This window comes from Heterocephalus glaber, unplaced genomic scaffold (genome assembly GCF_053883595.1).
Source record: "Heterocephalus glaber isolate CG9 unplaced genomic scaffold, H.glaber_assembly_v1.0 deba00001553, whole genome shotgun sequence".
NCBI classification, from domain to species: domain Eukaryota; kingdom Metazoa; phylum Chordata; class Mammalia; order Rodentia; family Bathyergidae; genus Heterocephalus; species Heterocephalus glaber.
The window spans coordinates 31,887,976-31,900,426 of record NW_028258344.1 but is presented as its reverse complement, the minus strand read 5'-3'; the positions used below and the strand labels follow the sequence as shown (position 1 = coordinate 31,900,426).

At 34.9% G+C, this 12,451-nt stretch overlaps 1 pseudogene; it reads right to left on the bottom strand.

The window, feature by feature from the left end:
* Positions 1-2,762: 2,762 nt before the first annotated feature.
* LOC101711122 (annexin A5-like) overlaps positions 2,763-12,451 on the bottom strand; it is a 170,668-nt pseudogene continuing 160,979 nt past the window's right edge.

Below are 12,451 nucleotides of genomic sequence, written 5' to 3'. Positions count from 1 at the left end.
CACTTGACCATATAATTTGTCTTGTGAATAAGCAATAGTCTCAGATCTTTGTCTAGGCACACAGCCCGCACACACATCCAAAGAACAAAATTTAACAATAAAGATACCTACAACACTGATGTTTTCATACCTAGAACAGTAGAGAGAAGGGTATTTATTGAGCTTTTTTAAATAAGCATCAAAGAACAATTTCTCTTCGACTGTCTTTTCTCTTGAACAAAACTGATAATCCCAATTCAGTATTCATCTGAATTCCAAAATCTTCTAGTACTTACAAAAAATCTGGGTAATACAAGTTTTAAGATTTTTAGGTGGATGGGTGGGCATATTGTACTAAAATATATGTGATAGTGTTGGCATTATGTGTGAAATTCAATAAACTTACAAAAAAAGTATTGAAAAAATACTCTGTGGCAGACAAGACCTTGGAAGGAAAAAGTAGATCTTATTTGTGATTTCAGGAAGCTTACATTATACTCTAGTGTGTGGTACTACTTTTATTTATTCATAATTACACTGAGTAAACCATATCTGTGGATGCCTGCTGACTGGTAGAAGTAAAAGAATAGATTTTAGGCCAGATCTTCATGAAGAATAAACAGATAAGTCAACAACTATAGTGTTCAATGCAATGATATGAGTATTTCATTATGGCAGAGGATAAAAGAGTACTCATGAAAGAATGTAAAAAAATAAGAATAAAAAGGAACCAGCACACAATTTCTTCTAGAGGCTTAAATCAGCACAAGTTCCTCCAAATTTGTTAACAAGAGCTACAAATAATTGGGCTGGGACAAATCTCTTGATAATGTGCCTTGCAGATTCAACTCAACCAGCAAGAATATTAGGGAGAATAAGCAGTTCTTTGCCAAGTCTTACTAGACCTTTTAACATGTTTCAATACAAATGGATACTTCAACTAGTAGATACATGGTTTAATTTACAGAAACAGAATTAGAAATCATGATGCTGTTTTCAATACAGGGTCGACAACTAAGTGGCAGTGGTTTTGACAAATCACTTTAGCTCTATGCTTATGCTACCTAGATGTTGAAGAGAGTAATATTTATCATCTCATAAGTTTTACAACGCTCGTCTAGTGATGGATGTATTATATCCCAATGGAGCAACATAGTGAAGTTCCACAGAAAAATGGCTATAAGAGAAAAATACACCAATGCCAACATTTGGCATTACATAAGAACAGTAATAATAAATTCCACCATTTCTAGCTTTGAAAGAGTCCTTCTGTTCATTAAGCTGTCAGTGACAATGGAGGTGGCACTTCCAGAGTCATAGAGAGGACAGGATTGAATAGATTCCCTCCAGTCTCAAATTTGACTTCAACTTTTACGTAAGAAATAAAAGGATTTTGAACTCTTTTAGCAGTGGGCAGGAAAAGTGTAACTGACATTCTTCCTCCTGAAAAGTTGCTACTGAGCATTCTAACCACAGGGAAGCTCATTAGTCCAATTCATTACAGCTCAATTCTGCATCAAACTGGCAGCAGACACACTATTGATGATGACCTCCAGTGTTTCCTCATACATTGTTGTAAAATAATATTTTATGATTGTAAATTCCCATACATGTTCTGCTAAGTTATAAGATTACCAATAAATATGTATACAACAGGAATATTCAATACACACACATGCATGATTTGTATTTACAGAGTCAAGCGGGGAATTATAAATTAAAAGGAAACAATTTTAAATCACATGAGAAGCTCTTGGAAGACAGAACACCAAACTACTTGCAGAAAAAAATGTAGAATGATGCAATATTCTAACCCATTTTTCTATGTATGCCAAGGGGAAAAAAATCACTTTTAGTTTTTTTGAAAAACAATTCAGTGAAATTCCAAATTTGTCTGGTAAGTTACTTAAACAAATTAGAGTTTTCCATTAGTAAATAGACTGGTATTCAGTTAGTGAAAATCAAAACCAGCAGTAGATTCAATAATTGAAAGGCACATTTGTCCTTTAAAATACAAAGTATTTTACAAGTAAGTATTTTTAAAAAATAATTGACAGATGTAGTAGAAGTGTCTGTATTTATCATGTACAACACCTTGTTTTGAAGCATAAGTACATTGTAAAATGAGTAAATCTAGCTAATTAACATATACTTTATCTCATATCATGACTTGTAAGAATGCTTAACATTCCCTCTTGATATTTTTCAAGATATAATAGATTGTTAACTACATTGAGTAGGAGAAAATTGTGAGCCTTTTGTCAATGTCACAAAAGGGAGAGCAAGGGTGAGAAAGAATGAAAGAAAAAGAACTAGCATAAAAGTTAAGAAATTAATATGAGTATTTTTTTTCCAGGGGAAGAAAATGTTTATTTGTCATTAAGCTTTTTAATGCAATCACCATAGTTTTGTTGGTTTAATTGAGTAGTAACTTGATTAATAACATTTCCAGGAGTTCACAATTTCAATAACGTTCTGGTTAAGGTAATATGGTTATGAATTTAATATAAATGAAGCGTTAAAAAAAGGCTTAAAATGATCTGACCTCTTAAAGGAAAATAAGTGTGATTCGGGCAGGAGACTTAAGTACACTTTGGTACTACAACAGTCAGAGAGAGGGAGGTCTCACAGGAAGACCAGGAGGAAGCACCACTATTTTCTTCTAAGTGTTTGGTCATCAGCATGCTTAAGTGAGTAAGGCAAGGTATTAGGCATTGGCATACAGAAAGCTGCAGCTGGATGTGCTAAAGGAAGGCGGCAGTGGCAAGTGCCAGCTAGGGCAGGGATCTCTCCCCAGGAAGACATCAGTCGTCCTCTCCTCCACAGAGCAGCAGCAGGGCTTTCTTATAGTCCCCAGATGTGTCACCCTTAATCATGGAATAAAGAGAGGTGGCAAAATTCTTCCCAAGCTCCTTTCTCATGTTAAACAATTCAATCTCCCACCTGGACACTGTGATTCTGATGAGAGTATGATTATCTGTCCTGGCTCCCTTCATAGCATAGTAGAAGGTTTCTGCAAGGTATCCAGGTATACTTCAAATAGATTTCACAACAGCACAGAGTAGCTGCTCTAAATTACCAGAGGTCTCCCAGTCAGTGGTTTCCTCAATTTGAAATCCTGATATAGTCATGTATTTGTCGAACATCCTTCTCAAATGAGACACACTTTGTGTTCCAAAGATGGTGATAAATTTTTCTTCATTTGTCCCCCATTTAAGTTCTCCAGCTTGAAACAGGGTCTGAGCATCTTGTTCAACCTGATTTTCATCAATTCCAGCATCACGGTCTCTATTTGCCTGAAGGAGAACCACCAACATCCTCTGGTAGTTCCCTGAAGTGTCCTCCACCATGTCATCTTCCAGGCTTGAGCTATATTCTTCCTCATAAAAAAAGAAATTATGAGTAAAATTAAGTGACATAAAGATTCTCTCCTCACTCTTTTCATCTCAGCCTACCACTCAGGCACTCAGGCACTGAACTTTTAGACTTGTAGTCAGCCAGGTTCTCTCAATCACTTTATCAAAAACTGTCCTCCTCAAAGCACTGGGAATTAATGTGGGTATAAATCCACATGCCACCTTTCCCTGGGGATAAGTTCTTCATCATAGAAGACCTTGAACACCATGAGAGGAATTTTTTGCCCTAGTTAAGGGTGACTAAAAGAAAAAGAAGCAGAGTAAGTAGCAAGTACAGTGTCTTTCACTGCATTTAAAATAGAGAGCTTTTGTCTTTGACACATGGCTGGTATCTGGAGAATGCATCACTCTGTACTCCACACATATCTATGAATCCCATTTAACAATCTTGTATATAACAGTGTCTGTGGTGATTTGGAACAAGGAAGGAACCATAAGACATAATCTCTTTCCTTTAGATGTTTCTGACACAAACAGATACACATACAATATTTAAAAATGTTATGAAACGCAGAGCAGTGAACTGTTCATTCATTTGTAGATTACTTTTTAGCATTTTTAGCTCACATGAGGTTTTACTTGCAATAGGATACTTGTTTTTTAACGTTCATGGATGTAGGAACTTTTTTGAACTATTTTCTACTTAACATGTTTAAAATAGAAAACTTCTTGGTGATTATGGTAATAAGAAAAGTGAATAATTTTATTCAGCTGCATTTGATAGTTTTTAGCAACATGAAAATCATAATGTGAAAGAATAAAAGTACAAAAATGTTATCCCTTCATTAAAAAATGACAGATTAAATGCTTTGTATTATAGATTCATTAACAGAAATAACTCAGCCACTTTGTAATTTATAGCACTACAGGAAGGCTGATAAATAAATAAATATACTAAATTAGAAGCCTAAGGAACTACGTAGATTCTACTTCAATCTTTGTGGTTTATTTATTATGAGCTTTGGACTTTAACTTCCTCAGCTATAAAATTGGTAAGCATCATTTCAGTTAAGAATAATTAAGATACTCTGTGCAAAACTACTTCACTTGATTTGATGTAAATGCATAAAGTACTTAATGCTGAGAAAAAAACATTGAAAGTAGTTTTGTAAAGAATTTTGTTTTGGCTATGAAGTTATTTTAATGTTAACATTTGATATATGGCAGACGGAATCAAATCTTCTGGTTATTTAAATTTGAGCAGAAAAGTAGAGAATATACTTTTTAAAAAACTAGAATTAGAAAATCACTTCCAAAGGCTAATTTTTATTGAAACTCACCTCTTGACTTCTAAAGCTCTCATTGTGTTATCTAGAATAGAAGGAATGCAACATAAATTTGTCCAGGCAGCTCTCAGCATATTTCCTATGCTATGCTGAGAACATTTTGCAAATCTTGCAAATATTTTTGTTAGTTATGTTTGTAGTGTTTATGTGTACAAGTATTCAGGAAGGAAGAGTTTGTGAAGGATGAGGCTCCTGGGCTTATGGTTCAACTTTCTCTTCTGCATCTCATGATGCCAAAGCTTTGTGTAACTGGATCAAAAGTGGAATGTCTTTTCAACTAAAAGTACAGCATTCCATATTCCCATATTCTGCTTCTGTAACTGGCTTATTTTCTTATAATCTCCAAACATGTTATGCATAGTTCATAATTTATAATGATTTATTTGACCATTCACCAATTCATTTTCTCCTATGTTTAAGTTGTGTAGAATAGTGAATAAAATTTGAATTTCTAGCTTGTGCTTCAAGAATTTGACACCAATCAAAACAGCACAATTCCAATTAGACTCATACTTCTTACATCTGATTAACCCTCAAAATCTGTGTCATTTATTTGAATATTTAACATTTTGTCAGAATATTTTAATACTTCAAAAATTTTCTACATTTTTAAAAGAGTCTGTGGCTTCTAGGAAAATATCTTGTTGTCCAGGAAGGAGACAGAAGCAGGGATTTCCTTGCAAGGCTGACATCCTAGAATTGGCCATGACCTCTGATAATTGCAAAATCTCATAGAAACAAGTCATGAGGATCTTCAGAGTTTCTGGTAACTCTGGCGTGGGGGAAGGAGCATGAGTTGCAAATCACCCAAGAGGAAAATCCAAAAGAGAGCTCATATAGGTCAGTGCCTGTGTTTCATTACTAGAATTGATGAGTCACAGATACTGAAGAAGAGCTTAACATTTTTCAAGGAAGAATTCCAACATGTGTGGCCAAAGTCGGGATTCTACTTGTTAGTATAAAAGAGTAGTGCCTAGTGAATGTATTTCTTGGCCTTCTCAAAATTCCCACGGGTTGATCAACACTAGAGGAAAATAACCACCATCTTCCATGCAAATCTGAACTTTGTAGAAAGGAGGCTCCTTGTCCAAGTGTTTCAATCAACTATGAGCAGTAAGATTCATATTCATTCTGTGTTTTTGCAATTGCAAACGATCTCTGGTTGTACTGGGAGGTAGGACAAGGAGATATTTAAAGAACTATATTTAAAAATAATGGTTATATTTTCTCTTGCTTAAAAGTGCCTTGCTAGAAATATTAAGAGAATGGCAAACAAGCAAATCATATAACCAAAGTTGTTAAAAACATGTATTTTAATTCATTCTATGAAGATGTAAAGAGTTAATGATTTAAGCTCTTTCTTTTTCCTTAAACATTTAAGAAAATATATAACTCAAAAATTTGTGGGTTTCTGTAATATACACATGATAATATGCACCAAAAAACATCTTCCAAGAAGAGCTCAGGTTTATTAGGAGAAAAAGAAAAGAACAGCCTTAAAACACAATACACAGAACACAAATTCAAGAGAGCCAGGAAATCTAAAAAAACAGGAGTCCATGAAAATTCTAGAGTGCTTTTGGAATCCTCAATATGTATTTTTTAATATTACAGATGAAAGGAGGTTCTAGTAAACTCATAGATCTCAAGTATTAGCCAACTTCAAGAAGATCTCCAAGGACCTCTGCCACCTCTAATTAGCCTTCCACTCATATTTGGAATACAGATTAGGGTTCCCAGATAAAATATAGGCATCCCAGTTAAATTTGAATGTCAGATTTTAATAATGAGTTTTAAGGATAAATAAGTACCAAATAATACATAGGCAATAGTTACACTAAAAAACAATTTATTGCTTATTTCAAAAAGAAATTAAGTAGTTGTCCCATATATTATTTACTAAATCATATAGCCATACAAATATATACATTTCTTCTTCTCTTACTTAATTTCTTTTCATTCAATCTTTCTATCTTTGGTTAGTCTTGTTCATCACCCTTCATGCTGTAATAGAGTCACTTTTGTTTTGTCCATCTTGGTGTCATATATAGAGTGAATTCTAGTACTAATTTTATTTAATGTAATAGCTAACTTATAGTTGCCTTCTGCCATCAGGTCAACTGAATATAAAGAGGGTCTCTTCATCAGAGAATAACTTTTTGCCAAAAAATGTTAATTTGAGCTTCAGAGGTGAAATGAGGCAATAATTATTAATTACTACGAGATTATTTTAATGGATCTTTTATTTTAAAAATTCATTATAACTCAGGCATTGTCTTATAGGAAAAGAAAGTATTAAAATAAGACAAAATTTTTATTTTTAAAGATCTCATGTTGCATTTGGATTAAAGATGAAGAAACAAGTAATTTTTACACTAATTGCAAAAGTGGAATTTTGTACAAGAGGCAGATAAGTGAAGGAATGTCTACTTGAAGACTGATGAAGATGTCCTGATTATTCTGAGATAATGGTATTGGAAGATGAGAAACTCACAAATATTAAAAGGGCTTTCCAAGTAGAGAGAGGAGGAGGAGGAATGACCAAAATGTGTGAAAAAATTTTCCAAATCTACAATGTGAAATCTCCATATTTCTAGATCAATAATATACATGGCATGAATAAATTAGACTGATTGACACATCCTGATAATTTTTTTAGAGATATAAGATCTTTATTTTGTAAAGTTGTCATGTGTTAATCTTTTGAGCAGGAGTTGCTGTTATCAGCTACTTCATGTGGTTACACAAGATAACCCCAGTAGCAATGGAAGAAACCGGTGATTAGAGTGCAACAGAGGAAGGTACCTTCATAAACATGCTCTTTCACTGTGGGAGGCCAAAGAAAACTAGACTATGAACTAAGTAAGGAAAATATGTTTGAGAAAAGTGATGAGTTAAAGAATTTAGTTGATTGAATTAATAAAACTTCAGTTCATGGAGAGTTCAAGGAATGATAAGGAGATGTTGAGGGGAAGAAAGAAGCATTATTATCTAATGAAGTCAGAAAAAGGTTGAGGAGGTGAACAGGAAAATTTAGGCAATTGATTCATTTATATAACTATGGTAAAAGAGGTGAGGCACTTAGTTATCGCAGGCTCAAATTTAATTTAAAGTTTGTTTCTATTGCTTGGCCGTCATTATAAATAACCAGTGCAGTATTTCTGAATAATTACTCATACACTTTACCCCAAACACATTGACATTTATTTCACAGAAGCGAAGTTGTAAAATTGATCTCTGAATCCAACACAATTTGTACTACATTCCAAGAGGGTTTTTGATAGAACTTGACAAACTGACTTTAAAATTGACACAGAAAGCATAAACCCAACCATAACTAATATGCACCTGAATGCAGTGGGAAGAATTGCAATATTCAATAATAAAATATACAAGAATGCCATAGTAATTTTAGCCTTCATGCTTGAATGAATGAATGAATAAATAAATAAACAAATAAATAAATGGAGCTAAATAGAGAGCCAAGAAATACTTTCGTACACAGAGGAAATACATAGTTTGTACTGAGTAGAACTTAGATATGTGTGAGGAAATAAACTGATGCACAGTGCTAATATACTTGATTATGATTTTCCATACAGAAGATACAATTAATATCTACCTCACACAAGTTTATAAAAAAAATCAACGTTAGTTAAAATGAACGCTTAAACATGAGAACCAAGGCTGCAAATGTTTTAGAATGCAATAAGTAAGTCTAAAACTCACAGTAAAATGACAAATGTTGAATTGACAATCCATAGTGGATCAATACTGAGTTACATAAAGAAGTCCTACAAATCAATAAGAAACATATTATCAACACCCAAGAAAATAAGCGAGAGGAAAAAAATTTTAATTTGGAGAAAATAAAGGCAAAAAATGCTATTAAACAGATACCATATGACATCATTTAAAAGACCAAACATAAATGTGCAATAAGAAAAATGTCATATTATTAGAATGGGGAAAATTAAATTGCTCAACAATACCAAGTGCAGTATACACATTAGACCTCTTCATATACTGCTTGCTGGGGACAATTTAGTACAAACATTTGTTTTGAAATAATTTTTATGATACACATGTAGTAAAGCTTCACATGACTCTATCATCCAGTAATTCTACTCCAAGGCATATAGAGTAAGGAAATTCATGCATCAACCAGAAATCATGCATGAGAAAGTCTCAAAGTACCAACATAACTTTGGAACATTGTCATTAAAAAGTCTATAAAACATATCACTTGCCAATAAAATAGATTAGATAAAATAAGTATATAGATTGTATCAGAATGAATGAAATATAGTTACACAAACCATCAAGAATTAATCTTATGACAGTATTCAACAAAGCAATCATATCTATATAAAGGTAATATTATGTAATTCAAGTTATATGAAGTGCTAAACCAATAAATATATAATAGACCAGTTATCTTTTTTTAATTAATTATATGGGTACATTTAAGGTATACAATATAATGACATTCATCATTGGAAATTTGCACCTTTACACAATCCATCTTGGTTCATTTTTTTTCCCTTCCCCTGACCTCCCTTCAACCCCATCACCCCTCCACCCCTCCACCCCTCCCTATCTATGAAGACTTTGTTTCCATTTTTTTCATTTTCACATATACATTACATTTGCTTCTTTCCCCTCCATTTCCCCTACCCCCTCCACTTCCCCTTCCCCTTCGCCCATTTTCTTCCTATTTCATATTACCTATTATGCCTTTTAGTCCTTATTTACACTTTCAGTTTCTCACACAAGAGAAACTATTCAGTATTTACACATGTGTGTCCTATTTATTTCACTTAAGAGTATTGCCTCAATGTGCATCCATTTACCTATAAATGTCTCTAGTTTCTTGTTCTTTACTGCTGAGCAATACTCCATTTTATTAAAAAAACACATTTTCTTTGTCCAGTCTCCATTTGATGGGCAATTGGGTTGTTTCCAAGTTTTAGCTATTACAAACTGTGCTGCTATGAACATGGGTGCACATATATCATTGTGCTATGATTATTTTAATTCTTTGGGGAAGATACCTAGCAGAGAAATAGCTGGGTCAAATGGGACTTCCAGTCCTAGTTCTTTGAGGTATCTCCATACTGATTTCCACAGTGGTTGCATCAGTCGACACTCCCACCAGCAGTGGAGCAGGGTTCCCCTTTCCCCATAGCCCCACCAGCATTTGTTATTGGTTGATTTCATGATGGCAGCCATTTTTTTCTGGGTGAGGTGGAATCTCAGCCTTGTTTTCATTTGCATCTCTCAAATGACCAATGATGTTGAACATTTTTTCATATGTTTATTTGCTATTTCTAATTCTTTGTTTGAGAAATGTCTGTTCATTTTAGATGGCTATTTTCAGATTGGGTCTTTAAATTTGGGAGGTCTGATTTTTTTAAGTTCTTTATATTTCTAGATTGTAGAACTTTGTCTGAGGATCAGCAGGTAAAATTTTTTCCCACATTGTGGCTTGTCTCTTCACACTGTTGGTGATTTCTCTTGTTGTGCAGAAGCTTTTTAGTAAGAAGAGGTCCCACTAGTTGATTGTTTGTGCTAGTTCACAGGCAACTGGGGTTTTGTTCACAAAATCTTTTCCTAGACCAATGTCTTCAAGTGTTCTTCCTAACCTCTCTTCCAGCAGGTATAGTGTTTCTGTTTTAATATTAAATCTTTAATCCATTTTGATTTTATTTTAGTGCATGGTGAGAGACACAGGTCTAGTTTTAATCTTTGGCAAGTTGAAACCCAATTTTTCCAATGTCATTTATTAAAGAGGCTATCTTTCCTCCAGTGAGTGTGTTTCACTCCTTGGCTGAAGATGAGGTGGCTGAGTCTGTCTGGAGTTGTTTCTGCATGTTCTAATCTGTTTCACTGGACCTCAGGTCTGTTTCTTTGCCACTACCATGCTGTTTTCCTTTTTTTAACACAGTAGCTTTGTAGTATAATTTCAAGTTGGGGATTGTGATATGCCCTACCTTGTCTTTATTGCCTAGTATTGCTTTTGCTATTCTAGGTCTCTGCTTGTTCAAAATGAATTTTTGGATTGTTTTCTCCAGGTCTGTGAAGTATGCTTCTGGGATTTTAATTGAGATTGCATTGAATCTATATAGCACCTTTGAGCTTATCTGTGCACACTGGCAGAGCAGCTGTGGGCTGAGTGCACCCTGCTCAGTCTGGGTCCCTCTCCCCACTTGTGACCAAGAGACCGAACCGATGAGGAACCCCTGGCATGCCCACCAGCCTCCAGCTTAGCTGCACAGGTGATTGCAACAACAGCACCCGCCCCACTGCCTCTAGGCTGTACAGCTACTTGGATTCACCCTACAGAGGCACAGGGGGGCATGAAGGACATTGTCCTGAGCTGCAAAAGTGAACAACAGAAAGAGGGCCTCTCTCAGTCTCCCTGATGAAAACTGAAGCCCACTGGGAAGATGAAGAGAATCTCTGCAATAAGGGCACACCAGACCATTGTAATTGGTAAGTTGGAGGGATCATCACTTCCCATTGGAACCTGGACTATCTTCAGGGGAAAGGCAGCTGAGTAGAACATGGCAGAGTTCAGTCCTGCAGGAGATCAGAGAGCTCACCTTAGGACTTGCAGCCAAAAATGTGCCTGAATCTCATGAGTCTGTGACTGGCTTACTGTGTCTCATTGACTTATAACTACACACTGCTGACCACTTTGTGCATTGTGACAGCAGAGACATACCCTGAAGGAGGCCCTTCATTTGTATCTTTTATTTGTTATTTACAAAATTACCACTATATTTTGCTCTTATTTTTTATTTTTTTTCTTATTTGCTGCACTTTAAAAATTTTTATTTTTCTCTTCTTTCTTTTCTCTTTTCTTTCTCTCTCTCTCTGCTTCACGACCTTGCTGTCCCACATTGTTCTTCATCTCCCTTTGTGTTCCTGTTGTGCCTCTAATTCATATTTCTCTTTTATCTTTCTTTTCTTATCTTTCCTTCTCTTGCCTGTGCCCTCTGACCTCACTGATAACCTTCCCCTATCCTTCTACTTACCTATTCCTTCCTTCCCAATGCCTTCCAACACCCATCCCAAAGGGTAAACTTGATATATTGAAGAGCTTATTCACTATAAATATATTCACTATAAATATATGTGGGTCCTTCATATTGACTTAATTCACACAGTTAAAGGTGATAGATTAATAACTACCACAAATTGTCATTTTCTAAGATGTACTTGATGCTATTGTGTTGCTGATTGTATCACTTGGGCTAAGGGGTTGTGATTGATCTAATCAGTTGTCCTTCCTGGTATAATGAAAATGAGATAGCCTCGGAGCCATTAGAGACTCAAAACCTAAAGACCAGCTATATCTGGAAGACCCCTCTGAAAATCAACCATTCCATAAGTGTTCTAAATATATGAACAAAGATACTTACAAAAAATAACTTCAAAGTATCAACACAGGAACTAAACCAAGGACAGTAATAAAACAAAAATGAGAAGACATTTAAGTAAGGCACAAGCTCAGACTTCAACCCCACAAAAGGCAAATTCTGGGGAAAGCGAGGTGGAAAAGTCTGATAATCAACCACCTGGAAACCCTGAACTGAGAGCACAGGAAGTAACAAAAGAGATGAACGATGCTCTAGAAAAATTCAAAACAGAAATAATTTCCCAGATAACTACAGAGATGGGGAGGAGAGTGAAGGACATGATTAGAGGCTCTAGAACAGAAAGAGATAGAAAAATAGATGAGCTCAGAAACATACTGGAAGCCAT